Source organism: Barbus barbus (assembly GCF_936440315.1).
Source record: "Barbus barbus genome assembly, chromosome: 7".
In the NCBI taxonomy this organism is placed as follows: domain Eukaryota; kingdom Metazoa; phylum Chordata; class Actinopteri; order Cypriniformes; family Cyprinidae; genus Barbus; species Barbus barbus.
This window is the reverse complement of record NC_136735.1, coordinates 2,178,088-2,203,777: the sequence shown is the minus strand read 5'-3', so window position 1 is coordinate 2,203,777 and position 25,690 is coordinate 2,178,088. Positions and strand designations below refer to the sequence as shown.

General features: G+C 35.9%; 1 protein-coding gene across 1 annotated transcript in view; it reads right to left on the bottom strand.

Moving 5' to 3' along the window:
* Positions 1-325: 325 nt before the first annotated feature.
* LOC306872927 (uncharacterized protein) overlaps positions 326-25,690 on the bottom strand; it is a 67,313-nt gene continuing 41,948 nt past the window's right edge. The window contains exons 3-4 of the mRNA XM_079421862.1: positions 1,573-1,799; positions 326-1,157 (exon numbers count right to left, since the gene is read on the bottom strand). The gene's annotated coding sequence lies outside the window, so the exon portion shown is untranslated. The remainder of the gene's footprint in view (positions 1,158-1,572; positions 1,800-25,690) is intronic.

Genomic DNA, 25,690 nt, shown 5'->3' with positions numbered 1-25,690 from the left:
TTTAGAGTCATGCAGGATGATCCAGTACTCTTTACGGGAATCCTGCAGGATTTGTTTTGTTTTTTTTGATGCAGGATACCTGTTACCAGGAAATCCTGCAGGAAACATTGACAATATGTCCAGGAAATTCCAACAGGTTTTAGAATGGACCCAGAAACATGCAGAAACATCCAGCAAACACAAGTGAAAAATCCTGCAGGACTGCATATATATATAAATCAAAAAGGAAAGAAAGAAAGAAAAAAAGAAGAAAGAAATGCCTACCTACCTAAATACCTTTTGGAATCTACAGTATTAGGGTATATAGAGAATAAAACTGATAGTTGCTGTAATTTTATACTGTATTTTTATTTAGATTCAAGTAATGTACATGTCATGGAACTATTTTTGATATAACAAGCACTGGCAGCAATAAACAAAATAGTCCTAACAAACAATCAATACAACAAACAAACAAAAAATAAATAAAAGTATACTTATGAATAGATTATAGGCAATTATATATATAAAAAACAACAACAACAAAAAACATTATTCTAAACTATTCAAAATAATGCATTTATGCAAACATCCAAGAAGTTTCAATATTCAAGAGATATGAAACTGTAAACTGTACACTTTTACATTTTATTTCTATACATTCATTAAAATGCCAATCCAGCTATCTATTTTTATCCAACTCCCATCTGTTTGGCTGGATGCAAAAAAAAAAAAACTGTCTGCAAGACCTGGTAGGTCGTTGAGGTAGACACAGGGTGAATGTATGTCTGTGCTTTTGATGAGTTCATCTGAGTCTATCGCTTTTTCTTTTAAAATGTTTGTTGCTGTTATCCCTGATTCTCTGTCTTTGCTGATGTTGTTTCTTTTTTGTTTTCATTACATCAATGAAGGCATGTCCCTCTCCTTGCCCACTACCTACATCTATAAATGATCGTATTAATGCTACAGAACCATGTCTGGTTTGAATTGCATGGTTGATTCTTTTAGTTAGAGACTTTGTTTCTTTTGCATGAATTCACTTGCCATTAACCACAGCCCTGGAATAAAAACTGAAGGCTTTATTTGCACTGAAACCTGACTCTTGAAGGAGATAAGACTCTCTTGGGGTCAGCTGTCGTACATTATTACAAAGTAAATTCCCTGGGGTTAAATCAACACTGATCGGTCTGATTTAACACTAGGAAATTTACTGTAATTGCAGCTGCATTATATATATATATATATATATATATATATATATATATATATATATACATATCAATGTTTGTGACAATTCCTTCGTGTGATTTCAGGCTTTTCTGTGACAGTTGCTGTTTCTGTGGGGTTGAGTCTGCTGGCTGTGTGTTTAGCACTCGTGTTGTTCAAAATAAAATACAGCAGCAAACACGGTGGGTGAGACAAAAACATGCTACTGAACATTTAATAAATGAGTTTGTCGACCTCTGTTGGTCAGAAATACACACTTGGTTGAATTCATCTCCCATTTTCTTTCTCTTTCTCTTGTTTGCACACAGATGTGATCTCATCAGACAGAAGAGAGACAGGAGATCATGAAACAGTGAGTGTCAGAACTGATCTGTGCTTAAATATGTGAGACGTTGGTATGAATGCTGTACCTTTGAATTAAGAGTTCATGTTTGCGGGATTTTACTTATTCCAGGCTCAAGAAGAGATTCAAGTCTCAGATCCTGAATCAACTGATCTCTATTCAGCAGTCCAGTTACCCACAATCCCCTCTGATGGGCTTCTGTACGCTGCTGTCAGTTTCCAGAAGCGTGAAGAGTCTCTCAGCGATGCCACTGTCAAATACAGAAAAGAGGAGATTCACTGTGATTATGCATCTGTCAATCACAGCATCACGCCAAAATAATATTAGCACTGGAGTTTTGTTTTTACACACAACTTGAACCTGTCACTGAGAATAATGACTGAGACTTGTAACAATCATTCAGTTTCATTGAAGAAGTTATTGAATAGTCAGCAACACCTACAGGTCACTGTTGGGAAAAACGCTGAAATGTTTATCTGTGACTGAAGGAAACATTGAATTCTATGTGAAAAGTAAACTCAAGACTTTTTTTCTTTTTTATATACATAAATAAATCTTTAATTTTTGTAAGCGTCCGTTTGCCAGAAGAGAATAATTAGGTTATGAACATTAAGACAATCTGTGAAGAGTGCAGGTGTGTGTAAGAAAATATTTGGGTAACACTTTATTTTAAGGTGTCCACAATACAGATTAATTACCTAGTTAAGTACTTAGTAGTAGCTGTTGTATTTACATGAAACAAAATGTACTTACCATGTAACTAAGAAATGGAACAGCCTATAATTACAGTTTGTAATTATGTAGATGTAATAAGCAGCTACTGTTACACATATGTTACAGGCCGAGTCTGTTACACAGCTACTTATGCAATCAAAAGACTGTTACATATGTGTTGCAGACTTTATACAACGTAATTATAAATGTAAGTACACAGACAAAAGCTATTTAAAATAAAGTGTATCAAGATTGTACTTAAGTGTACTTCATGTGTATCTATACTGTACACCTTATCCAGCTGCACCTTAGTTTGATTTAACCCACCAGTACACAGCTTAAATACATGTAATACCTTTCTAATTACATTACAATTACAGAATATTACACAGGCATAAGCTCCTTAAAATAAAGTGTATGAAGATTGTACTTAAGTGTACTAGTAGCTGTGTAACAGACTCGGCCTGTTACATATGTGTAACAACTGCCTATTACATCTACATAATTACAAACTGTAATTACAGGCTGTTACATAGTAAGTACATTGTTTAATGTAAGTACAACGGCTACTACCAAGTACTTAATTAGGTAATTACTCGGTATGATGACACCTTAAAATAAAGTGTTACCAATATTCGTTATAGTTTATTGTTATAATTGTAAGTGATGTCATGCATGCCAATTTGTTTTTAAATGTGATGTACATATCATGCAGATAATGACTTGCTAGGTACAGTATCTCACAGAAGTGAGTACACCCCTCACATTTTTGTAAATATTTTATATATCTTTATATCTTTTCATGTGGCATTTTCACTTAGGGGTGTACTCACTTTTGTGGCCAGCGGTTTAGACATTAATGGCTGTGTGTTGAGTTATTTTGAGGGGACAGCAAATGTACACTGTTATACAAGCTGTACACTCACTACTTTACATTGTAGCAAAGTGTCATTTCTTCAGTGTTGTCACATGAAAAGATATAAAATTGTTACGATCTGCGACCTTTTGTGCTGTATGTTATTTCCTTTTTGTCTTTTGCTGTTCTTACACTCATGCTCTTAGGTACCGTCTTCCTTGGATTCTATTGGCCATCTTTGCTGTCAATCATCATTAGTCAACTATGACGACATGTTTCTCTTGCCAATCACGTTCTCGTCCGAGAGGTTTAAAAGGAGAACGTCAGTGAGAAGAGCGGGAGTGGGTGTGATGCTTTGGGATTGTGATTGTTGTGTGCATCAGCAGAATGTGTGTGTTGCGCTCTTTGTATGGCTCACCATAGTTGGCGGAGTTTCAGACGGCACGGCTTTAATGGTTTTGGTAAATGTCTTGTTAATGTTTTAGTCACAACCTCCATTGTAAATGGCTAGTTTTTGTCAGCTTGTCGCTGGTTTTGGAAGACAAGGGAGGAGTGGAAGAGTTTAGTAAATCACGTGATCTACATACTTGCACGTAGAGATTTTTGGATGTATTAGACACATTAGTTTATTAGTGTGCGCTTTTACTGTATGTTTTGCTTTGTATATTTAGTGTAGTTTATGACGCTTTTGCGTTGAAGATTTTTTCTTTTCTCTTTACTTTAATAGTTTAGGGGATTTGGGAATTAGTTAGTATGTGGGATTATTTTTGTTATGTTTATTTTATGATTTAAGCGCCACTTTTACTTCCATTTTCTTTCCTTTTGTCTTGTTTGTTTAACTACTAAAATCTTGGGAAGAATAAACCATCTTGAGGTGTAATTTGTGTCATGTGTTCCATTGCCATCTGTTTCCCTGGCTTATTTCTTTAACATGTCATCTTAATGTTACCTCTTTTAAATCCTAGACTAAATTTACATCAGAGACGTAACATTAAATGGGGGCTCGTCCAGGATCATTTAACTCTATTCACTTTTCCCGTTCAGGAAAGAGGAATTGTTAATTAGTCTATGCCTTGAAATAGATTGATTTGTTGAGGGATGTTAGGGTGGTGGAAATGGAATTGCTGATGTGAGTAGTTGTGAATTGTGTTAAAAGGCAGTGAAGAACATTTTTTTTTTTGGAAGGTAGTCACATTCGCGGTGCACCTGAAAAATGTTCAATTTAGAAGAATTTATTAAAAATCCTTCATTGGAACAGCTTAACTTGTGTCGGAAACAGGATTTGTTGTTGATAGCTGACCATTTTAGTTTGACAATAAATAGACAGAATCGTAAGGCTGAGATAAAGAGTAGAATAATAGATCAGTTAGTTGAGCAAAATGTTCTTCTGACGTCAAGAGTTGTGATGGATGAAACTGCCGGTCTGTTGAGTCCTAGTGACGTGGCAGTGGCTTCTTTTAATTTGGGAGATGTGGGCAGTGGCCGAACTAACGTTGAAGCGGAGGTGGAGGCCGAAGCGGATGCGAAAGCTGGCTTGCCACCATTTGACCCCTTATCTCCTCTTTCTTTCGATTCTAGAGATGATGCGCGACTGAAAGTTCGTTTGGCTCGTCTCCATTATGATGCACAGGAGCGCACTCAGACACGTCGGGCTGAAATTGATTTGCGTTTGCAGATACGCAAATTGGAAATCGAGGCTGAGACGCAGGTGAGGCTGCGCCAGCTTGAACTTGATGCAACGAAGGCTGCTAGAGAGCCTGACATACGGTCAGGCCCAGCTCCTTTGTCGGCTGTTCCTCCGGTGGTTGAGTCATCCCGCTCCAACTTTGACGTGAGTAAGCACATTGCGCTTGTTCCACAATTCAGAGAATCAGAAGTAGATTCATATTTTAATGCTTTTGAACGGATTGCTACATCACTTCGTTGGCCTAGTGAAGTTTGGTCATTGTTACTTCAAAGTAAATTGGTAGGCAAGGCTTTGGAAGTTTATTCTACATTGTCTGTTGAGGAGAGTCTGAAATATGATTCTGTAAAGTCTGCCATATTTCGTGCATATGAGTTGGTCCCTGAAGCATATAGGCAGAAGTTCAGAACTTATAAGAAAACTTCTAGCCAGACGTTTGTGGAATTTGCTCGAGATAAAAGTACCCTCTTTGATAAGTGGTGTGCAGCAAACAAAGCGACTGAATTTAATTCGTTGCGTGAGCTAATTTTACTTGAAGAATTTAAAAATTGTTTGCCTGAGAAAGTGGTAGTCTATCTGAATGAACAAAAGGTAACTTCGATGTCATATGCAGCTGTGCTAGCTGATGAATTCATTTTAACTCATAAAAATGTTTTCTTATCCACGCGTTCGGAAAATTCGCCACCAATTGTTGATGTCCCTGGAGTGCATTTTGTGCGCTCAAAAGTTAATCCACCGCGAGTTAAAGAGGATCGCGAGTGTTTTTATTGTCACAAAAGAGGACACATTGTTGTGGATTGTTCATTGTTGAAGCGAAAACAACAATTACCATCGAAGTCAGTAGGTTTAGTAAAAACTTTTAAAACTTCTGCTGTTTATTCTGGTGATGAAATTGAAGAGACGTATCGACCGTTTATTCTTAAAGGTCTAATTTCTTTTTCTGGAGATGCTAATGAGCAAAAAGAAATTAAGGTGCTTCGGGATACTGGTTCCATGCAATCTTTTGTGGTTGAGAATACGTTGCAGTTTTCTGATGAAACCTCGTGTAGTTCCAGTGTAATTGTACAAGGTATTGAGATGGGATGTGTAAAAGTGCCTTTGCATAAGGTGCATTTGCAAAGTGACTTGTGTACTGGGTTTGTTCGAGTTGCTGTTTGTACTTCGTTGCCTGTGAAAGGGGTTGATTTTATATTGGGAAATGACTTGGCTGGAGGGAAAGTTATGCCCTTGTTGGAGGTCTTGGACAAACCAGAAGTTTGTGTGAAAAATGAGGTTGACGAAATTTATCCTCATGTCTTTCCTGTGTGTGCGGTTACCCGTGCGCAGTTGCGGAACTCGAAAGAAGTGGAGTTGCGTGATTCGTTCTTTCCTGCTGTAGTTAGTGGAGAGAAAGAACTTGATTTTGAAGTGCTTAAACAAAAGAAAATGGATCAATCTCAAGAAATGTTGACTGATTCAGATTCGCTGATTTTAAAAGTGTCACGAGAGAAACTCATTTCTGCACAAAAAGAGGATGAAACTCTCATCACCGCTTTTAACTCTGTTGTATCTTCTGATCTGGCTAAGACTAAGCAGAATGCTTATTTTATTGACAAGGGCTTGTTGCTTCGAAAGTGGTGTGTATCACCAAAGCAGGATTCTGACTGGGATGTTTCTTATCAGATTGTGGTTCCTGTTTTATATCGACCACATGTGCTATGTTTAGCGCATGATCATCCACTTTCGGGACATCTTGGAGTTAGGAAAACTTATACTCGGATCTTGAAGCATTTTTTTTGGCCAGGAATGAAAAAAGATGTGGTTCGCTATTGTCGTTCTTGTCACACATGTCAAATTGTGGGAAAACCAAATCAGGTTATTCCACCTGTTCCGTTGAAACCAATCCCTGTGCTAGGAGTTCCATTTGAACATGTCTTAGTAGACTGTGTTGGCCCTTTGCCAAAAACTAAGAGTGGAAATCTATTTTTATTGACTGTGATGTGCTTGTCTACTAGGTTCCCAGAGGCGATTCCTCTAAGAAAAATTACGGCACCGAGCATTGTGAAAGCACTCGTGAAGTTTTTCTCAACATTTGGTTTGCCTAAAATCGTACAAAGTGATCAAGGTACAAATTTTATGTCCAATGTGTTTAAGCAGGTAATGAAAACTCTAGCGATTACCCATCGTACGTCTAGCGCATATCACCCGGAGAGTCAAGGCGCACTTGAAAGATTTCATCAGACACTGAAATCTATGATGCGAAAGTATTGCCTTGAAACGGGAAATGATTGGGATGAGGGAATCCCTCTGTTGATGTTCGCTGTAAGAGAAAGTGTGCAGGAGTCCCTTGGATTCAGCCCTGCTGAGCTGGTATTTGGACACCAGGTATGTGGTCCTTTGAAGGTTTTAAAAGACAAAATTTTAGGAAGTGATGTCGGTGCAGAAACAAATGTACTAGACTACGTGACAAAATTCAGAGACCGATTGAATAAAGCTTGTTTGCTAGCTAAAGAATCTCTGGTTAATGCACAACAAGGAATGAAACGTAACTTTGACAGAAAGGCTGTTACACGTTCTTTTATGCCTGGAGACTCTGTTCTCGTATTTTTACCAGTTCCAGGGTCTTCACTTTCTGCTCGTTTCTTTGGTCCTTATGAGGTGAAAGAGAAAATTAACGAAACAAATTATGTGATCGGTACTCCTGACAGAAAACGTAAGACGCGTATCTGTCATGTAAACATGTTAAAACTTTATCATGTTAGAGTATCATCTGAGACGAACGCTGTTAAGGTTGTTGAATCTCCTGTTATTTCAGTGGCAGCAGTAACAGAGATGACACCTGTAACTGATTCAAATTCTGAAGATGATGGAATAATTTTTCGGAATGTTTCTCAAGCTACTGTGAGATTAATGAATTCTGAAATTTTAAAAGATCTTGCCTCGTATTTTAAGAATTTGAAGGAACATCAAAAAAAGGATCTTATTCAGCTTATTTCAGAGTTTGAATGCTTGTTTAAGGATGTGCCAACATTGACAAATGTTCTGCACCATGACATTGATGTTAAAGATGCTCGACCAATTAAACAACATGCGTACAGGGTTAATCATGTGAAGCGTTCGGTAATGCGTCGGGAGGTTGACTATTTGTTGGAAAATGGTCTTGCAAAATCAAGTTGTAGTCCTTGGAGCTCACCATGTATTTTAGTTCCAAAACCGGATGGGTCTTTTAGATTTTGCACTGATTTTAGGAAAGTGAATGCAGTTACTGTGCCTGACAGCTATCCACTTCCTCGAATGGAGGATTGTGTTGACAATGTTGGTTTTGCACAGTTTGTAAGCAAGTTAGACATGCTAAAAGGTTATTGGCAGGTCCCGCTTACTTCTAAAGCTTCTGAGATCGCAGCTTTCGTTACTCCTGACTCATTTCTGCAGTATACTGCGATGGCTTTTGGACTCCGAAACGCACCGGCCACGTTTCAGAGGCTTGTTAATATGATTTTAACTGATGTGCCTAATTGTAGTGCCTATTTGGATGATTTGGTGGTTTATTCCAAAGATTGGAGTGAACATATTAAGTCACTTCGTATGGTGTTTGAGCGCTTGGCAAAAGCCTTATTAACACTTAATTTAGCCAAGTGTGAATTTGGTCAAGCGACAGTAACTTATCTTGGCAAAGAGGTGGGGCACGGTCAAGTTCGTCCAGTTGAAGCTAAGGTGATGGCTATTTTAGATTTCCCTGTTCCAAATACTCGACGAGAACTTCGAAGATTTTTGGGAATGGTTCGGTATTACCGAAGTTTTTGTAGGAATTTTTCATCTGTGGTCAGTCCTCTCACTTCGTTGTTAAGCCCTTCTAAATCTTTTGTGTGGAATGCTGAGTGTCAATTTGCATTCGAAAGTGTGAAAGCGCTTTTGTGCAATTCACCTGTTCTCCAAGCTCCTAACTATGAAAGTTCTTTTCAGCTTGAAGTGGATGCAAGTAATGTTGGAGCTGGAGCTGTTCTTTTGCAGGAAGATGAACAAGGAATAGCTCATCCAGTGAGTTATTTTTCGCGAAAGTTTAACAAACATCAGTTAAACTATTCTACAATCGAGAAAGAAACTCTAGCTTTAATACTTGCTCTACAACATTTTGAAGTGTATGTCGGTTCTAGCATACTTCCAGTTGTTGTGTACTCTGATCACAGTCCATTAGTGTTTCTATCTAAAATGTATAATCACAATCAAAGATTGACTCGGTGGTCTTTATTGCTCCAGAGTTATAATATTGAGGTTAGACATAAAAAGGGGGTTGATAATGTGTTCGCAGACGCTCTGTCTAGAGTATAAACTTTTTTTTATATATATAAAGTTTAACTTAAGAGGGGGAGTGTTACGATCTGCGACCTTTTGTGCTGTATGTTATTTCCTTTTTGTCTTTTGCTGTTCTTACACTCATGCTCTTAGGTACCGTCTTCCTTGGATTATATTGGCCATCTTTGCTGTCAATCATCATTAGTCAACTATGACGACATGTTTCTCTTGCCAATCACGTTCTCGTCCGAGAGGTTTAAAAGGAGAACGTCAGTGAGAAGAGCGGGAGTGGGCGTGATGCTTTGGGATTGTGATTGTTGTGTGCATCAGCAGAATGTGTGTGTTGCGCTCTTTGTATGGCTCACCATAGTTGGCGGAGTTTCAGACGGCACGGCTTTAATGGTTTTGGTAAATGTCTTGTTAATGTTTTAGTCACAACCTCCATTGTAAATGGCTAGTTTTTGTCAGCTTGTCGCTGGTTTTGGAAGACAAGGGAGGAGTGGAAGAGTTTAGTAAATCACGTGATCTACATACTTGCACGTAGAGATTTTTGGATGTATTAGACACATTAGTTTATTAGTGTGCGCTTTTACTGTATGTTTTGCTTTGTATATTTAGTGTAGTTTATGACGCTTTTGCGTTGAAGATTTTTTCTTTTCTCTTTACTTTAATAGTTTAGGGGATTTGGGAATTAGTTAGTATGTGGGATTATTTTTGTTATGTTTATTTTATGATTTAAGCGCCACTTTTACTTCCATTTTCTTTCCTTTTGTCTTGTTTGTTTAACTACTAAAATCTTGGGAAGAATAAACCATCTTGAGGTGTAATTTGTGTCATGTGCTCCATTGCCATCTGTTTCCCTGGCTTATTTCTTTAACATGTCATCTTAATGTTACCTCTTTTAAATCCTAGACTAAATTTACATCAGAGACGTAACAAAAATATTTACAAAAATGTGAGGGGTGTACTCACTTCTGTGAGATACTGTGTGTATATATATATATATATATATATATATATATATATATATATATATATATATATATATATCAAACACCAAAATGCTTTTTTCCTCTTGCAGTCGCATTGTCAACATCACTTGGTGATGCAGTTGTTTCTTGATTGAAATGTTTGCTAAGAATCAACAGTTATATGAATATATGAGTCAACAAACTGCTTCATGCTCAATGCATGCTGGGTACCAGCATAGTTCAAGATCCGCCGATATATCCCAGCATGCATTGAGCATGAAGCAGTTTGTTGTCTGTCACCATTGTTGAGAATAATACACTGATTCTTGATGTCTGTGATCTTTCAGTTGCTGCAGATGAAATTTTTTTGTGCACAAAGTGACTTGTAAATTATTCAAATTATCTGTTTTTACAATACTGCAAGATGTAAGGCTATTAACAAATCTAAAGCAATACAATATCCATATAATCAGATAATAGACTTGAAATACAATCAGCTGAACGGTTTCCCACAGCGCTTTTTCACTTTGTTTTGCTGGTTAAGTTTAATGTGTTTTATATAAACACACAATTAAAGCAAACAGTGTCAAATTAACACCAAAATGTCACGTCAAGAACCCAACAAAAGGAAACACTGGTCTCTTTGATGGTGATTTCAAACAAAACAATAAAGCATCTAAACCTCTGTTAATGCTCTATAAGAGCTTCTCTAGAAGTCTGACAGAAATAAAGTCAGTCTGGAGCTGTTTGTGGAGATGTAATCAGCTCTTAAAGCATTTAATGTCTTCTTTATTTCAGTTATTTCATCTTCGGCTGTGTCTGAAGCAGAGGTGGGTATCAAGTCTTCAAATCAAGTCTTCAAGTCATATTCCAAGTCCTCAAAGAGTTAAAGTTAATGAGATAATTAAGTGACTAATTAAATGATGATTGAGCATTAGTGATGAACACCTGCTGTTATTGAGAATTACAGAGGATCAGATGTTGATGTTTTATTGGTTAAAATGATGCCACCATCATGGAGATCAGTGTTTGCTTTAGTTGGGCTCTTGGCCCTTGACTCCTGTGTTAGATATCTCTCTGTAGCAATGCATGTGTTATTGTAAAGCAGAGAGGTCAGTGCTATACAGTGATTAGCTATTAGCTCTTTTTATATGGTGAGACAGTCATCATGAGCTGGCATGATTATAATCAAAATGACTAGTTTACTTTATATGTTAAAGCTCTTCATAATCACTCCTGTGAAAACACAGCATGCAAAGAAAGTGTTGCTCTAATAGTTATGGTCAGTGAATTTCAAACATGTCTAATGCATATAAAATATTTAACTTCATTTCTACTTAAACACACACGCAAATCAAGAACCAGCATATGAATCTCAACAATGGTGGCAATCAACAAAATGCTTCATGCTGCAATGCATTCTGGGTAACACCATTGTTAAAACTCCCATTGTGCTCTGTAGTATGAAAAATTGTCACCACTGTTGAGGATTGTATGATAAATGTTCATGTCTAAAAGCCTGAGTCAAAAAAACAAAAAAAAAAATGTTTCTCTTTCTCTCCAATATTGAAGCATTACTGTGGAAATGTTTGATTTGGTAGTTTTTTTTTTGCTGTTCAATGATCAATAAACCAAAAATAGACACCACTTCATGATGTTTATTCATCATGAGTTATAAGCAGAAAGTGTAAGTTAATCTGCTAAGGTTTGATGCAGCATTGCACAAACGATTGCTGTGAAACAACATTGCAACTACTTGGAAACAAATTGCTTTGAATTAGTAAAAGGGTGAAGAGACCAACTAAAGCAAACCTAGACCACAATTATGGTGGCACCGTGTCTGTTTTTTTGTTTTTTTTGTTTTGTTTTTCAGTTGATTCCATCTAAGGCTGTGACTGAAGATATTTGTAGTTCTTAGGTGCATTCGACTTGAAGCGGCGCTGCGCAGAATGACATCAAAGTACCACGAGAGTGATAAGAGAGCAGACTGATCCTTAAGCTTTCGAATCGCTCTCGCGGTACTTTGATGTCATACACTGATCATTCTGCACAGCGCCGTTTCCAGTCGAACACACCTTGTGTTCTTCTTTTCTTCAGTGATGTTGATTGTTAACAGCAGGTGTTCATCACTAATGCACAATCATCATTTAATTAGTCACTTAATTATCTCATTAACTTTAACTCTTTGAGGACTTGGGATATGACTTGAAGACTTGATTTGACTTGAAAGTCCCACCTCTGTTTATTTCTACAAACAACAAAATGGTTCTCCCAAGTTATGGATACCGAAGACCATAAGCAGGTAATGTAATTACATGGCATTGTAATTTTGGTAACACTTTCGATAAAGCCCATATTTATAATACATTATAAGGGTATTTTTAAGGCATTATAATGAATGCATAATACATTATTTAAAAAAACAACAACAACCTTATAATATGTTATATCATCTTGTGAATATAAGAACAGTTTTAAATGATTAGTTTAGTATTATATTAGTATTATAATATTTACTTATTAGTGGTTATAGCTTTTAAGAGTATGATGATTTATAACACACAGTGAACAGATTGCATCCACTTAAATTACAATGGATCACATTTCTCATAGTTATAATGTATTATAAGTCTCATATCTTGCCACCTTTCTTATGCTACTTTACCTAAAGCTATCAATGACCACTTATAGGTATAGTAATAATAGTATTTTTTTTTTCTCTCAAAAAGCCATAAGATCAGATATCAGATCAGATTGCTTTTAACTATTTCTATTTTAATATCAGTTTGATTATTTTGATGGTACCTTTTAGACAGCTGTTTAGTAACTCTGCAGCTACATGAATAGCAGTCATTGGAGTATAGTAGTATGTTGTCTGCTAAATATATGCTAACACTTTATTTTGATGGTTCTCCAACAGACAAACTGACTATCTAAGCACCTTTATGAGTACGTCAACATTCTACCAACCCTAACTTTAACCTAAACCTACTAATACTAGTTGACATGAGAGTTGCAAAGTTGCTTCTAGTCAATAGACAAAGGGGACATCAAAATAAAATGTAACCTAACATAAACACATTGCTTTTTTTTTTTTTTTCTGTTGAAATTATTAACTAGCTCACATAAAAATTAATATTAGCCTCACAGGGAACAAATAACACTCCACCCCTGACCACTTACAAGATGTACTGTAGTAAGATACTGTGCAGATCTTAAATAATGTCAAGATATATAGTCCATTATCAGTGTAAAAGTAAATTTAATATGGTGTTCATTGTGTTATAAATAATTATAATCTTAAAAGTTATATGTACAAATGTGTAAGCATTATAATGTATTAAAATTGACAATATAACATATTATAAGGTTGTTTATAGTGCATTATGCATTCATTATAATGCCTTAAGAATACCCTTATAATGTATTATAAATATGGGCTTCATAGAAAGTGTTACCGTAATTTATTTTTTTTACATTTTGGACTGCACTGATTTATAAAGTGTAAATGTCTTAAACGTTTGTAAATAGATAGGTGTTTTTATACAGTCTATGATAGATACACTGTAAAAAGTGAACAGTTGGATCAACTTTAAAAACTTTTTTTTTAAATACTTCAATTGGTAACACCTAAAAAAACTATAAAGGTAATAAATTAAGTTAAAACAATTTTTATTAGATGTTACCAATTGAAGTATTTTTTTTAAGTTGATCCAAGTGTTCACTTTTTACAGTGTAATTTTCTAAATAATACGGGACTTTTTCAAAAGTATTAGAACACATCTCCTAACATCCAAATGCACAATGTAATATATTTAAAACATAAGTTTAAATAACCTTTTTTTATTTAATACTAATAATAATCAATTATCAGTTTTGTGTACATTAATGGTGAATAAACTAGCATTTTATCTAGTGGTTTTTAAAAGGAATACTTCATATAAAAATAGTAATGAAGTAAATAAATTAACACTGAAGCAGAGTTAAAGTTAATGAGGTAATTAAGAGATTCATTGAGTGATGATTGACCATTATTGAAGACACCTGATGTTAACGAGCAGAATCACCAAAGAAGAAAATCACAACTTTTATGTCACCATTATAGTGGTCAGTGTTTGCTTTAGTTGGGCTCTTGACCCTTATATTTTTAAAGTCAGATTTTGTTTGGATACTGTAACTGAGTTACAGCAGAGAGACAAACAAAAAGAAAACAGAGGTCATGTGATGTTGGTAATCTTATTACATAACGATCATTTGATCTATATTGCCAAACTCATTCAGAATCTAAAACAGTCAGATTTACCTTGTTGATTATACAAATCCTGTGATTCTGCAGTATTCAATAATTAAAAGGGCTCCTTGAAAGTTGTCCTGGTAATTAAAACAAAATAAAAATTCTTGTTTTAGACACACACAGATATCAAGATTCAGTGTATGAATCTCAACAACGGTGACAAACAGCAGAAACAGATCAACTCTAAACATTAGAAAACAAGCTATTAAAAGTCACATAAAAAAAAATATTATTATAATGGTAAGAATAAAGATATTACTATGAAAATTCAGCTAATCATTTATTCACGCCGCAATGCATCATGGGAGCCATGGATGAAATTGATTTGTGGCACCCAGAATGCACTGCAACATGCTTTTTTTGATTGTCACCGTTGTTGAGATTCACAGGTTGATTCTTGATGTTTGTGTGTCTAAATCTTAGACTCTTTCCGAAGATTTTTGAACAAACAACTAATGAATCACAAGACTGCTATAATCAACAATCATCTAAATCAGAGATTTAGGAAAACACACACGTTCTCTTTGCTTGTCTGTCTGTTATAAATCCGTTATAACAGCAAAGCAAAATTTAACTTTAAAAAATAAGGGTCAAGAGCCCAACTAAAGCAAACACTGACCACTATAATGGTGACATAAAAATTGTGATTTTCTTCTTTGGTGATTCTGCTCGTTAACATCAGGTGTCTTCAATAATGGTCAATCATCACTCAATGAATCTCTTAATTACCTCATTAACTTTAACTCTGCTTCAGTGTTACGTTTAACACTCTGTAGTGTGGACACATATAGACACTTGGCGGTGTTAATTTAACACTGGGGATTTTGCTGTGTAGCCATAATGATAAGAATAACCTTGTAACTAGAAAAAAATGCCTACACAATAAGAACAGTGTCATTGTTATTAAACAGTTTGACAGACCGTTTCCTACATGTAACTCTTGCAAATCAGCCATCATTTCATCGAGGTCAAGTACTAATTCCTTTTCATCTTCTGCAGCTGGATCAGGAAAATCATTGGTGGCCATTATTCTGACAATGTAGACAGTGTATGGTAAAATTACAGAATGCTCAATATTGTACAATGCGTACATTTGATTACATTCACTGATCTATAACAAAAATATATGCTTTAGAGATCAGTGGTTACATTTGAGGAGTACGCCCTCTATTTGTAGGGCTTATAATTGTGATAAAAGTTCGAAAATGTGCCAGTTATCTAATTGCGGAGAAGCAAGATGAAAAAAAAAGAACATACTAACTGAGATTATAGGGTCAATTTGTAATATTTAATTTACTAGGGGCAAATTAAGCGGGTGTCCGCCAGTAAACTTACTGTACGTTTCACAGAGTACATAACAAAACCACCTGACCTAAACCTAAACACTTTACTTTCTGGCAAAGTCAATTATTGCTTTCCACATATCATTTTACATCTTATATATGTGTTCAAATTCCAGTAACTCATTCGAGGCAACAGAGAGTACACATATACAAATTAATCGCTGGCGTATAATAATAGTTTGACAACTAGTTTTGTGCAAATTTGTCACGTAACCAACATGGTCATTTGCGCGCGACTTCCAAACTTTAACTTTGCTAAATCACAGAAATACTAAAACATGCACATATATTTAATCTTTCATTGTTCCGTTAACAGGGCAATACTCTTTACAAAGCTGAATTTGCATAATCTTCCTAAAAGAAGAATTGATCATTCAGCATTTTAATATCACGGCAGCACAGATATGACATTCACTGTTTGGTATCTGCAGGAATGTGTTTTATATCCACATCCACTTCATGCTCAGAGAAACTCACATGATGTCAATAATGTTGGCGATCTTGTGCTGGTAGGCCTGGCGATGGAGAGTGTATCGGGTGCGAAACATGTCATAAACATTATCAGCCTCCTGTTAGACAGACAGATATCAGTGTGCCAGAGATCCCATAATGCAGTGCTCACATTGAATCTCACATTTAATACGATTTTAACATTTAATGTCGAGCACGCAAAACATGCAATTTAAACAATGCAGTTTTGACCTGGTGTGACATTTACTGGAAAAATGTGTGTGTGTGTGTGTGTGTGATAACTGAATAAGTCTCCTCGGCTCTGAAGCAGATGTGTTTTCTCCCGTTCACTTCACAGACTTGAGCAAACTTCAGCAGACGCTGATGGTCAAAACTGTTTCGGATGCCCAGATGATGACAGTCTCGGTCAAATAGACATTAAAAATGGGTCATAAATGACAGAATGATCTTTAAACCAGCTTGTTGATGGATGACTTTGTCACATTAACAACTCTCAGGTGGTTTATAACAAAATCTACATTATCTAGCTATTTGAAGTTCACTATAATTACATATGCAGTGTCCCAACAAACAGCTTGACTTCTGCATGTCCAATGACACAAGAAAGAAACGGATTGCACAGATTATTCTGAATAAGCACTTACCTTTGGACTTCTTTTGGGGGGGGGGGCATCGAATAGATGAGAAAATGGACTATGGCCTAAACAAAAAAACAAAACAAAAAAAGTTAACCCCGTAAGAAATACAAAAATAGTATTTTGTGTAGAACTGAACATAATAAAGGGGAAAATCAAATATATTAAATATTATAAATGTTTGATGAGTTTACTTGCAAAACAGTTTTTTTCTAAACAAAAATTATGTTTTTCTTATGTTATCATGTTTTTATTGTGTTTCATTGTTAGCTGTTGTTGTTTTTTTTTAAGTTATATTTTCTTAATCAAAATAACCCATCTGCAGTTTGATTGAGATTAATTGTAATGCACAATGAAAAAACATGATTTTTTTTTTGTTGTTGTTGTTTTTTTTTTTTTAAACTAACTCTTCCTTTGATGTTATTCCTGCTTATGATTGTAATCTAAGACCAGCGATCTGAACACACAGGAAATCCTGTTTGGTGATTTTGAGCTCTGTCTGATTGTCCTGAAGAACCTTCACTAGACAGCCTGCTAAATACACCACACTAACACACTAACAAGATATTAGTTTACTGAATCTAGCATTTGTACTGAGTAGACTGATTGATACCGTGCAATAATTATTTTAAAGCATTCAATAAATGATTTGAAAAATATAAGTCGTTGTTATGATGTTTAACCAGCTTCCTACAGTTTCACTGAAGGATCAGTTCTGATCTGAATAGAATGTAATAAACCTTTGAATATAATAATATCTCACCCAAGAGAGTGTTCAAAGTGATTGTGAGAAGCACCAGGATACACCAGGTATGCTCCTCCCAGCTGTTTAATGTGTCTGAGTCTCTGAAACTGAGGAGTGTCGATGATCTTCACCAGCAGGGGGTGCAGCTCCATGTGTCCATGAACAGGGTCATTGAAGATCTACAAGACAAAAGACATCCGATTGCCTAAAAGGTTTTAACTTATATAACTTAAAGAGGTCATATGATGCAATTTCAAGTTTTCCTTTGTCTTTGGAGCGTTACAAGCTGTTCGTGAACATATAAGAATTGTAAAGTCGCAAACACTAAAGTCTCAAACCCAAAGAGATATTCTTTAGAAAAGTTAAGACTCATCCACGCTTTCCTAAACCACCTCATTTAAACACGCCCCCACATGTCTACGTCACTGTGTGGGACAATTTGCAAAACACCGCCCAAATGTTGATGCAACGAAAGAAGGCATAACTTTTATTCTCGCTGTAATATTATTGCTGCCGCCACCATGTCCGTGGAGTCCCTATGTGTTTCCAAATATGGTAAGGGGCGTAACATTACCCTCACACGCCTCAGGTATTCAGCCAATCACAACGCACTGGATAGCTGGCCAATCAGAGCACACCACGCTTTTTTCTTTGTAAAAATTGATGCGTTTCAGAAAAGCAGGGCAGAGAGGAGCATCAATAATGTACAGTATGTGGAAAATAACGTGTTTCTTGAAACTTAAACATAAACACATTGCATTACACCAAATACACAAAATAATGTTCTTTTTAGCAACGTCATATGACGCCTTTAACCGACTGAGATAAGATGTCCTCTGTGTTAAGACCTAAAGATGTTGTTTTTGATGTTGACCAATATAATCGCTGACACAAAGCACTGACCTCATACCCATCGAATTGGATGAATGAGCTCAAAAAAATCTCCAAAATCTTGTGGAATACCTTCCCAGAACAGTGGAAGATGTTATTTGGGGACCAGGGCCTGTATTCATAAAGATTGTAAGAATCCTCTCAGAGAGCTCCTAATTTATCTTAAAAATGTCTAACTAGGAGTCTTAGCTTAAGAGTGATTCAGGACCAATCTGAGAGCAACTCTGAGCGAGGAAAAGACAAAAACTTGTATCTTAGTGAGGAGGCGGGGCTGACCCCGTTGCTAGATATGACACTTTCTTTTGAAGACTGTGATTGGTTGGTTGTCAAGAAGGAAATAAAAGAGTATGGTATATTATAAGCCGTCACTTTGAAATTACAGGCGGTAATTTTTCCTCTCGCTCTTTCTCTCTCTCTCACACACACACACACACACACACACACACACACATTATATATGTATATATATTCTTTATTTTTTATTCGGAGTGTCTATTTACACTAAGTGCAAATAACCCATCTTGTTGGCAAAGGCTATTTACACTAACTCCGCCCACTAACGTGTGATTGGGTTAGTCAACATTTTAATAAATTTGAATTAAAATTATAATTTACACTCAGTACGTTATTATTGCGTACTGTTTTTTAATGTACTACAATACTGAGGTGCAGATAATTGCCACTATTTGCAATAAGTAGTATAAATAGCAGACAATCTTGGTATTTTAACAGTGTAAATAGAATCTATAGCTATTTGCACTTAGTGTAAATAGCATATCGTAAAAAAATACTGCTATTTTCACTTGGTGTAAATAGAAACCATCGCTATTTGCACTTAGTGTAAATAGCATCTGCCACTAAAAAAATATGCTATTTGCACTTGGTGTAACTTAGTGCAAATAGCCGCTGCCTTTTTTATTTATCATGCTGTCATACCGTGTTTTATAGGAAATGAACAGAGACATAGCCTAATAAGTGCTGTAACAGACCCAAATCATCACTGCTGCATAGTTGCATTTTTCCAGTTGCCAAATATATTAATGAAGTGATTTCTGGCGCTATGGCATTTCAGTGCGGTGTCTGAGATGTCTTTAATAAGATCGATCACAAACATGATCCCTGCACGATCTAATGTGTAGCGTCTTATTAACTCACTGTCATGCATTGTGTGCAACACATTTCTTCTCCCTCTTCATGTTTCGTTCATTTTCTCCGCTGCTAAAGAAACTCTTAAGCCCCTTAAAAGTCCTCGTCCGTACTCCTAACAAGTTTGGACCTTAAGACCTCTTTTAAGGGTTAAGATGCTTTCTGAATGACTTTTTTCTTTACTAGGATCTTGTCTTTAATTTTAAGAGGAAACACCCACATTTCTAAGAATTTTCTTAGAATTTTGTTGCTAGGAGCAACTCTTAGCACTAAAATTCTTCATGAATATGGGTCCTGATCAATATTAATGTCTATGTATTTAGAATAAAATATCACTAAAGTCCCTCTCGGTGTAAAGGTCAGGTGTCCCAATATGTTTTTCGATATAGTCTACTGTACCTTTAAGATACTTATAACGGCAACGCGAGTTTTAGTTTCGGTTTGACTCTCTCTGTATTGATCCACATATTCCATTTTTGCCGCTTAAAATGTCTTCTTGTAATCTTGGCTCGTAAATAAATCAAAGCAAACAAAATTAATATGAATACAAAAATATAATCCAAAATCTCACAGATGTGTTAAAGAATCACTAACCGATCTCTCCCGGTATCCGTGCATCCGAGTGATAAGAGGATGAGAGAAAGACCGGGCCTGGCCCCAGCATAGGTCTCGTTGTTTGGACGGGAGAAGCTGAGTCTGTGATGTAATGGTAAAAGGTGCAAACCTAATGCTGATTAACGGTTAATGAATAAAGGTAAGTCAGCTGTATTCATACCTGTGTGTTGATTAACTTGAGTGCATTCCTCTTCTTTTTAATTAGGCTAATTATCTGGCGTGCTCCTCCTGAACTTTGTTAATAAAACATCATTTTCAGTAATGAATGCAGCATGAAGCTACAATAAATGCCTTTAAAGCCATTTACACAGTCTCTGTGTATGTGTACTGTCAGTGTTTGTTAATATACCTTTGTGCCTTCAGCTTTGCGTGCATTATATGCTTACAGTATGTTTCTCTTCATGTCTGCAGATCTTCACACATACACATACATTGCATTCAAGATATTTAGTCAGTTCCTGCTTTTCCTGGACTGAGATCTGATCTGGATTTTCTCTGAATATCTGAGACTGAAGCTAATCAGGAATGAGGGTCATCATCATCATCATCATCATCATCATCACTCTCTGTCTGATCTCAGGTCAATTTTTAACTGGTCAATTTGGTCAAATAATATTTTATTAGATTGATTATTTATAATAACCCAGAGCAAATGAACTTGTGTTTGGCAGGTCAGGTGTGTTTCAGTGTGAGTGGATGCTCTGGAGGGAGTATAATGTTCAAGTGCTGCAGCTCAAACCAGGAAAAGTCTTATGATCAGTTTAAAGGAAAGTATTTCTGCAGAAACAGAGACTGTACGACAGGAATCAGTACTGAGCTTCAGCGCGGCTGGGTTAATAATGGGAGATTTGCTCTGTATGATGATGAAAACAGCAGATTCTTCACAGTGTTTATCAGGAAACTCAGCAGAGAGGATGATGGGAGATACACATGTGGAGACAACCAGAAATGGAGTCATGATGTTGAGTTAAAGGTGAACAGAAGTGAGTATGATACTTTATAACTTACTACAGTCATTCTTATTTTTATTATAGTATTGTTTAAAGGTGCACTATGAAGAAAAAAAAATATTATTATTAAGCAAATTCAAGACTCAGTGTTCAATCTGTCTCACTGCCTTGTAATAATTCATAACAGTATAATAATGATTTTATAATTTGAGCTGAATTAAATGTTTTGAGAGGTCACAGAAAGAAGATCATCTATACGTTATTTGTTCAAATGACATTTTCTTCTGGATATATTACTTGCAGGACAAACCATTTTGTATCTGTCTTGATGTATGATGACAGATCTCTCTCATGTTTAGATCACAGGTGAACATACAAACAAGCACAACCCATGTTAACATAAATAACTCTGCAAGAAACATGACATTTTATATTTTTATTGTGTCAAACAGAGCTAGCGATAGAGAGGCCAAAGTTCCCCAGTGCATCTTTAATAATAATAATAATAATAATAATTTAAGATTTCAGTGCATGTCACAATGATTTATTGAAATCATTTTCAGACTCTTCTTCTTGTGGGACGTCTGTTATCCAAACTGCATATATTGGTCAAACGATCACTATCTGCTGTAAATATGATCATAAGTTTAAAACACACACCAAAGTCTTCTACAGAGTGAAGGTGGGTCCTGAGCATGTGCTGAACAGCTCTCAATCATCACAATCATCTGAAGACAAGTTCATCCTGACTGACAGTCAGAAAGATCACTTTACTGTCACCATCAGAGACATTTCTGCAGAGGAGGATGGAGTTTATTTATGTGGAGTGGAGAGAGACAAATCAGATAAACGACCTTCAGAAACATCAATTACTCACATCACCTTCATTAAAGAGATTGAGCTGAATGTTTTGAGTGAGTTTAGTTTCTATTTAATAATAAAAAAAGAAGAAAAAAAAACCTTACAGCTCTAAATGAGAAATAAATCAAATCTTGTGCTGCAGGTCCAATAACTTCTGTCCAGGTTGAGGCCTACATCAGTAAATCAGTCGTCATCACGTGTAAATTTCCACAAGAACTCAAAGGAAACAAGAAATTCATCCAGAAAGATTCATCACAGAAGATCCCTGTTGATGAACAGAATAAATGGGTCCCTCATGATAAAGTGCAGATGTATGATGATCCCAGTGCAGGAGTTTTGAAGGTTTTTATCAGTGATTTATCAGCAGCTGATGAAGGAACGTACAGATGTGGAGTAAATACTGCTGATGATCATCTGTTCACTGAGATCAAACTGAAGATCGATCAAGGTAATGAGCTTCTGTGAGGAGCCTGTTTTTGGACACTTTCTAGCAGTTAAAATGAGAAAATAAGATTTGAAATTTCTGTTTTTTTTTTTTTTTTTTTTTATTGTTTGTGTGTGTGTGTGTGTGTGTATAGGCGACCATTTTGGTGAATCAAGTAAATCAGTTGCTATTATTGGTGAAAATCTGAAACTCACCTGTAATTATCCTGAGAAACACGAGACCATCAAACACATCTGCAAAGAGAACAAGAAGAAGATCTGTCAGAGCATCAGTTCATCAGAGAAGCAGCGCTTTGAGTTTTCTGACAGTACAGCAGGAGTTTTTACAGCGAGCATCAGTAATGTGAGCCGGAGAGATGCTGGAGTTTACTGGTGTGGAGCAGAAACCAGACACAAGCATCTGACTTCTGTTTCTCTCACCAATAAACATGAACTGACTTTATCCAGTATGTACAGTAACCATAAACCATGCACTTCAATAATACATGCATGTATTTTACAGTGTAAATATGTCTCTATTCTCTCTGACTATTAGTGCCTCCAGTGATCAGACGTGAAGGAGATTCAGCTGAGATCAGATGCCCTTATGATGTGAAATATTCAATAGAAATAAAGCATCTGTGCAAAGGAAAGTGTTTCACTCTAGATGCTCAAAACATCATTCGATCAGATGATGATCATGTTAAAAGATCAAAGATATCAGTAAAGGACGACACTGAAGTCAATATCTTCACTGTGACCATGACTGACCTGAGAGCAGAGGATGCTGGGAAATACTGGTGTGCTGTGATAGATTCGTTTAACCTTCCCTTTGAGCTCATGATCATCATGAAGGATGGTGAGGCTGTTTATTTGGGAGAAGTCTCAATGTTTCTGATCATTTAGTTATTAAACTCATCATATTTAATGTTGTGCTCTTCAGTGATCACTCATGAAGCGTCTGTCGGAGGATCAGCGTCCATCAGCTGTAAATACATCAGAAATCACAGTCAGAGGTTCTTCTGCAGAGGAGATCAGCCCAATATCTGCATCAGAGACGGAGTTCGTGTTTCATCAAGTAACAGAACAAACAGCAGATTCTCTCTGACTGAAGAAACCTCTGCTGGAGTCTTTACTGTGAAGATCAGCGATCTGAGAGCAGAGGATTCTGGGAAATACTGGTGTGCAGATGAGAGTTCTGGGTCCTTCATATTCACTGAAGTTCAGCTACATGTGACCACAGGTAAAACACTTTCATTAAGGGGATCATTCACCAAGAATTCAAAATTATCTTCCTTCAGATGAATACAAAAATGTTTGGTCCTAGAAAGCAGCTGTCTTCCAGAGTTTAGCTCAAACCCTGAAAAAAACAAAAAAACAAAGAAAAAATCACCTGCCTGTAACCTTAGTAACCCTGAAGACACTGATTAGCTTGTTCAGGTGTGTTTGATTAGGGACACTCATACAGGTTTGAACATCTTGAGCATGAGGAAAAGATGACTTTAAGAATGCACTTTCTTTTCTTTTTGTAATTTTCCATGTTGATTTCTTAACAGGTGTTTTACCTGTATTTTGCTATTTTGCATTATGTAATGTTTTAGGCTTGAAGAAGATGTCTGTAAACAGATAATGTCAAGGCAGAAAATGACGACACCTTTTCTGGGTTTTGAAGGTTTTTTAAAAAAAATTTATAACAGTTTGATATTATTTTGGGTCCTGTTAAACCACAGATAACAGCAAGCAACAAAAACCCTTGTGTTTGCATAAAACTGGCTGCTTCTTTTGTGTTTTCACATGCATTTTTATTTATTTTTGTGGAGCACAAAATATATTTTGTTTTTGTTTTATTTTGTTATGTTGTCTTTTATTTTATTTTTTCATCACACAGCACCATATATCTTCATAAGAGCTTACAGAACTGACTAATGTACTTTATGCAACATTAACACTGTCATTGACCTGAACTGATCTGAATAATGACACTATTGTCTTCTGTAGAGCTGATTTACAGCACGGTTATTTTCCTCTTTATTACAGTGAAGCTACTTTCTGTAGACCTAGTGTAAAAATCACTATAGAAACAAATAGGACTTGAATGAGTCTTGGGCATGAAATTGAAGATTGACGTCTAGTTACTGTATGCTTTCATTGCACAGAAGATTTTCTTCAGTCACATTTTGTGTTTCACGGAAGATCTGATTAGACAGAAATCTGTTCCACTAATTTATTTAACCATGATTGTGTATTTTCAGAAATGACGACATCTGACACCAAAAGAGAAACATCCCAGGAGAAAGAAAAGCCTGGTAAGTCTGCTTATCAGTTTGAGTTGGAAATTATATTTAGAAAAATATGAGCATTGGATGTGCAACATGTGAAAGAATTATTGTGTTATGTTTTTTATTTTTTTATTTTAGAAATTACCTCTTCTGACACCACAAAGGAAACAGACCAGGAAACAGAAAAGCCTGGTGAGATCCACCAACTCTTTTTCTCATTATTCTGTGAAGCTCTTCTGTTCTTGCACATATTCAGACAGGTTTGACACTGGTGAAGTGAAACATCCCTGTTTCTCTGTTTTATAACCAATGATATCAAGTATGAAGTAATTTTCTTAACATGATAATCAATTTGTGTCTGCTGGTTTTTCACACAGTGTCATATAGCTTATGAAGACGTCAAATGAGTAACATGAGCTATTTTAAATATTTATATAAATATTATGTTATGAAGAGTACCAGAAATTATTTAAATAATGAGTAAAAAAATTATTCCATATATGGAAGCTTATTTCCATCATGAAATAAAAATATAAAAAAGGTAATTTCAACTTTTTATCTCAATATTCAGACATTGTTTCCTCATGATTTCTGAGTTTACAGTGGGGCAAATAAGTATTTGTTACACTGCCGATTTTTCAAGTTTTCCCACTTACAAAGAATGGAGAGATCTGTAATTTTCATCATAGGTACACCTCATGTGAGAGACAGAATATTGAAAAAAATCCAGAAAATCACATTGATTTTTGAATAATTAATTTCCATTTTATTACATGAAATAAGCATTTGATACAATATAAAATTAGAATTTAATATTTGGTACAGAAACCTTTGTTTACAATTACAGAGGTCAGATGTTTCCTGTAGTTCTTGAGCAGGTTTGCACACACTGCAGCAGGGATTTTGGCCCACTCCTCCATACAGGTCTTCTCCGGATCTTTCAGGTTTTGGGGCTGTCGCTGGGCAACACGGAGTTTAAGCTCCCTCCATA